This window comes from Simochromis diagramma, unplaced genomic scaffold (genome assembly GCF_900408965.1).
Source record: "Simochromis diagramma unplaced genomic scaffold, fSimDia1.1 OVJJ01000293.1, whole genome shotgun sequence".
NCBI classification, from domain to species: Eukaryota; Metazoa; Chordata; class Actinopteri; order Cichliformes; family Cichlidae; genus Simochromis; species Simochromis diagramma.
The window spans coordinates 13709192-13715191 of NW_024386801.1; the positions used below are offsets into that span (position 1 = coordinate 13709192).

Consider the following 6000-nt stretch of genomic DNA (forward strand, 5'->3'; position numbering starts at 1 on the left):
CAGATTAAAAACGCCCAGGGCGAAGTGGTCAAAAGTCTGGCTGTACTTCACAGCAAAAGATTCAAACTCAGCAGCCTGCAACAAGTGCTTTAAGCTGATACTGTGATACTGTCAAAGGAGGTAACACCTCAAATCTGATGAAACACCTGGCGACGCATAGCGGTTTTTTTTTTTTTTTTTTAAAGCCGAGAAATGTGCCGTATTTGATAGCTTGCTGCGAGACCTCACACCGAGCACATCTACTGCGGGTGTGGTGCCTGTTATCGGACCCGGAGTTTGCAACATCCCCAAAAACCCGAAAAGGAGAGTCCTGGCCCCTAGCCCTGCCAGTGTAGCAGAAATGATGACGGATGATGATGGCAGCAGCAGCCGTTCTTCTCTGTAGCTTAATGTTGTTCATGTGTAATTTACGTTGAGTAGGCTAACCACGTTATTAAATTAATGCATGTAAGGTGAACTAGCAAACGTCATCATAGTTACATGCGGCTGTCTTCTTGTTTGATGGCAGATACTCTCTTCACCCTGGCCAAAAAGGCTAAAATGACCAAAGAAAAAGTGGAAAACAGTTAAACATGAGGTTTTTGGACAAAGTTTGTGTTTTTTTCCATTGTTTAAGCACTGCTTCCAGCTAAGAGTGATACCATATATGCCCTATAGCTGCAGAAAAGGCTAACATTGTTATCTTTTTACAAAAAAAAACAAAACAGCTGAACATGAGAGGTTTTTGGACCAATTTTGTGTTCTCCATTCTTTAAGCACCGGTTTGAGCACCGTTTAAGCACCGGCACCGTTTCAAAAGTACCGGTATCGGATAAAACCTAAACGATACCCATCCCTACCCATATATAGTGCAAAACTTTTAAGTTTATGAATAATCAAGATGACTGACCAAAATAGTTGTGTTTATGATTTTTGCTGTAATCAAACAGGCTTAAAGCTTTAAAAAAAACAAAAAACAAAAACAGAGCAATATAATCAAGGGTCTCTTCTGTAAGCCTCTAATCTTGCTGATGAATTCAATCTTCACCGTCTTTGACTGCAGTTGCCGATGGCAGTCTTTGTTCTGCTCAGCAGTCTTGCTAAGCTTGGCATAGCAGCACACGAACCAGCTCTCCACCTGCTGCCAGTTCTGATTAGAGTGGCCTCCTAGCTCCCTGTGGAGCTCCGAGCAGAACAAGGACTACCACCACCAGCTGCAGTCCAAGATAATAGATAGATGAGATCCTCTCTTAAAACACCTAAAGGATAACTGGAGGTGTTTGAATCAAACTGTCCAGTAAGCCACTCTGTAGGCATAACAAAGGGCAGAGGAGAGCAGGTTAGCAGCAAAAATGAGACAGGAGTTGTGGACAATTAAACTGATAATGAATGGCATCGCCGTTTCAGAAAACAAAACAAAACAAAAAAACGTAGCCTGTGTGTAAGAGGCTTTACTCTACTTCCTGATTATAAATACTATTAGCTATGGTCACACCTTGAGCATAAGGATGTAAGTGAGTCTGACAAAAGATTACAGTAATATTGCAGAAGGAATTACAGTGCTCATCAAGGAAATGGACCCAGGATGAGATTTTGTAGAGTCTGTGTGGAATTCTCAAAATGAAAGGCCTTGCCAAATATTCACTAAAATTGTCCAGTCTTTTGCCAACATTCAACCACAGAACCACTTTTCTGCGTTTCCTAGATCAATAAGTCTACAACCTCCATAAAACGACAAAATCTAAAAAGCAACATGGAGTCTTAGCTTCTCTAATCTTGTCCACTAGGAATAAACAGGGACTCATCTGCTGAGTCTGCTAACCCAGAGTCACAGCAGACAGAAGGAAATTAAAAGCAAAGACACTAGGAAGAAAGCCATCTTCACTGGCATGACAATATTGCTGGTGCACAGTAAGCCCTGGAGACAGACCAGAAGTCAGTAGAAAAAGATTAAACTAAATATAGCTTACCACAGTTTCGCTCAAGTAAATCATATTTGTTGCTATTTTGAGGATAGCCTACATCTAAAGAGACGATTATGAAAGGAGCACAGCAGAAGATGCCCTCATTCAGGGATGTGGTTTGAACAAAATTCTTACTCTAACCATTTACACAACACTTAAAAACAAGGCTTAAGGCAAAACTCTGATTGTTCCCTTACAGCAACAACGTGTGCTACATTTTCATTTTTAAAGGATAATGCAATAGAAACAAATGTTCTCTGTGTTAAAAATGGAATAGCTAGTTTGGGTCCATGCTGGTGCACAGTGTTGTGAACTGAAATATTTTTAAAATCACTGAGAGGTTAATACAAAAAAATGCTACCATGTGCTTTCCTTACCCATCAGGCAGCAAAACAAGAATGTTTATGTGCCTGTGGGACTGCCTAGAGCTGTACTCTGTGCTGCTGCTTGTCTCAGTGCGCTCTGATATAAGACTACACAGACACATCTACATATGCTTCTGCTTAACTCTCACAGGATGATGTTGGCCTCGCAGCCCAACTCCACTGAGACCAGCCCAACTCCCTATCCAGCCTGGTGGAGTGCACAGGGACACAATCAAAACCTGCAGTTCTGCACTGCAGGCACCCCTCTCAGGATTTCATTGGTCAGACAGATAATAAGCACAGTTGCATGACAGTGTGTGCTACTTCTGTGTGACACGGTGAACCGTGATATTGTTCTGCATGAGAGCCATTAGTGAGAAGGGCTTGCAACAAAAGCCAAAACAGTCTTTGAGGGTTAGCTAAGGTGACGGTATCCTGCAGGCAGAAGCGTTCACAGGAAAGGCAAATTGCCCAAAAGGTCAACATCGAGCCACATCTGACCTCTTTACTAGAGCCACTACTTCATTCAGAGTGCTACTATGTTAACAATAAAAATACCTGATGGTTAGATTATCCTCACTTAGCTTAAAAGATTGACTAATTCTGAGCAAGTACCTCAGCTGGAAAACATGTCTACATCAATACAGCCACAGTATCACAAAAAGGCATCCAGTGCTGCCCACTCAACATCAGGTTTTTGTTGCGGGTTTTTTTGTTTGTTTGTTTTTTTAAATTTGACAAAGCTGGGAACTTTGTCACCATGACCACTAAGAATAAAGATCGAAGCGCAGTTTACCATTTCCCATTTCCTTGACCAATAAGAAACCACTGCCCACACAGAGAGCCTGGATGAGATGTCCAAGTGCAAGATGATTAGGGGGAAAACAGTGCGACTCAAATGCATGCAAAAAGGGATTGGGGGGGGGGCTCCATTCATGAGAACAGCAATCCAGCGATGCAATTTTAAAGGATTCAAGCTGAGAGGAAAAGCCCTCATTTGTCTCCTCGTGTGACATTTTGAAATATTAGATTTTTTGCAAAAGCTTCTGAGGCGCTTTCATCATGCTGCTTTTTGTCTGACTCATACCAGCATCATGAGTTAGGTGTTCAATCGCTTGTTGCCTTGCAAACAAGGGCGTGTCAATAAGCACGCATGAACCGAGTAGCGGTATCACTGAGGGAGGGGAAGGGGGAAAAAAAAAAACAAACAAACAAAAGAACCCCCCCACACACACATACACACACAACTCTTCACCATCTACCCTTCCAGCTCAACATGTTCAGCAAATTCAGCAGGCAGAAAGTGGAAAACGTACTTTTAGTTTAGATTTCAATCAGCAACTCTCAGGAGAAAAAGAAGCGAGACTTTCCCCTCAGACAACTAAACACTCACAGCATGACTGTTTATTCAGCGTCTACTGAGGGATTGCTGAACTCTGCTTGGGACAAGTCTTGACACACCAACCACTAACGTGACCCGCAGGCGTTAAGCAGGCTCCCACACACTGAGGGATTTTTAATTTCCTACAATGAGGGGCAGCTCTTTAAACACACGTCAAATCAGTAGCCAAGCTTCATCTTAATTCATCTTAATTACAATTTCAAAAGAAAGCATAAATGTGGACAGTGTACACTTGCAGAAATTCTTTCATTTTTATATTACAAACACTGCAGCACACTGAGGCATGCATGCATGTGTCCTCTCTTCTCTTTATAATAAACACAGCTGCTTCTGAGGCATTTCTCAAGAATACACATTTAGATGTCATTCTAATCTGCCAGTATACGAAGATATTAATTTGTTGTGGCTTTCAATGCCCAACCACTCTAGTTAAAATGAGTTTCCACCTCTGTCATTAAGCCAATGCCTTAACTTGTTTAAAAATAATAATAAATGTATAACGAAATCCATAAACTTGGAAGACTGCTATTTAAAACCAAGCCAAAAGAAATACAGTATAGACTGTGTCGTGTTGAATAACGACAGTAAAATGCTTTTAAGCCGGATAACCAAACAATTATTAGCTGCTCCCAAACATGTACTGGGTGGGGTGCAGCAGCTCAGACGTTCACACAGATAGTTAGGAAGCTAATGTATAGCTAAAAATTAAATACTAACACAGCCTTTTATCCCTATAGCTACAACGCTACGCTAGGAATAGCGTTAAACTTAATGAGGTGGGGTTTGACAGAACTGTTCACCACTTTCAACTTCATTGTCCCCCGGCTGTGGTAGCATACTATTAAAGCTTTTAAGAAAATTGAAATAAACGACTCATACAACAGGGAAAAAAACTAACGGGTGCGAACAAAATTTAAAAAAAAAAAAAAAAAAAAAAACCTCTTTCAGGAAGAAAAAAAAGCTTTCCGAGTCATGCAGCGCGTAATGACTTCTATTTTATCTGACAGTTAACAATTAACTCTCCGAGACGAAAACAAAGCGTGAAGCATCTTAAAGTAAAACTGTAGTTCGTTAAAAAGGAAGAGGAAAAACGGGAAATGTGCCCAAAACACGAGGACGTGTGTGTAACTTACAGCTGGAAGCGGAGCGGTATCCAAAGTTTGCCTCAGAGGGAGACGTTAGCTGCGGTTACAGCGGGAGAGCAGAGCGGGCTTTGTGGAGGTTCATCGCAGCGCTCGGCGCTTTCACAGACCCCGGAGCAGCAAACAATCGTCAACCGCGCTACCGTAATAACCGGCGCTCACACCAGGGCGCACACGCACATTCTTCTACCGTAATACACAGAGTAGCAAAAGCCCGCCAGAGTGATCCACAGGCCAAAAATTTTAAAAGCAAAATAAAGAATGGTTTAATGAGTGTGCTGATCTGTTATTCGTGGTAAGTAAAAACATAAAAAAAACTTGAAAGTATTTTTACTTCATTTGTTTGTGTGGGTTTTTTTTTTTGCTAAGTTAGTCTTTAACTTAGAAAAGTTAAGTCTAGTAGATGACCAGTGGCTCCCTGTGACTTTGGGAAAAAAAGAGAAATGTGGCATTAACGTAGTTAAAGTACAAAAAATCATATAAAACCCACTGCAGAGTAGTCATATGTGATTAAAGATTATAAGTGCCACCTATAAGTAATTCTGTAAGGCTAAATGTGCTTATAAGACTAAGGAGCTTGAAAAGAAAGCTGCTGGACTTCAGTTTTTTGAAGACATTTCCACCTCCCATCAAAGAAATTTCTAAAGTTCAAGGTCATTGAACTACCATGGCTAGTACACAAACACATGCTTAATAGACTGCTTCAACTTCATTATAAGGCTCATATATTTTGAAGCTCCATAAAATCTTGGGGATGGAGGGAAAAAAATACCAAAAATACCCAAAGAATATGCTAGATAAATGGGTTTTTTCCAGTTGCTGAAGACTTTGTGTAAACTCCGAATGTTATTTAAGTGAAAAACAAATCAACACTAAGAAACATAAATAGGCTATACTGTATAGAGCCTATGATAAGAAAGAAATCAGAGAGAAAGCGAGTTGCTTCCTTTGCCTCAAAGTTTTCCCCCATATTTATGTTGTGATTCACAGCTTTTCCCCTAGGTTGGGAAATAAAGTAAACACCCCAATCCCACAAAACACCCTGCGCACTCACTGATGGCATGCTTCTGCAGAACTATGAACACTTTCATTTTGGTAATAACATTTCTCTGCTCGTACTTTACTCGTATTTTACAAGCTATATGTGT

At 40.8% G+C, this 6000-nt stretch overlaps 1 protein-coding gene across 1 annotated transcript in view; it reads right to left on the reverse strand.

Annotated features, from left to right (window-relative positions):
- The window catches only part of tp53i11b (tumor protein p53 inducible protein 11b), a 40034-nt gene extending 35065 nt beyond the window's left edge, over nt 1-4969 (reverse strand). The window contains exon 1 of the mRNA XM_040026010.1: nt 4844-4969. The gene's annotated coding sequence lies outside the window, so the exon portion shown is untranslated. The remainder of the gene's footprint in view (nt 1-4843) is intronic.
- Nucleotides 4970-6000: the final 1031 nt, after the last annotated feature.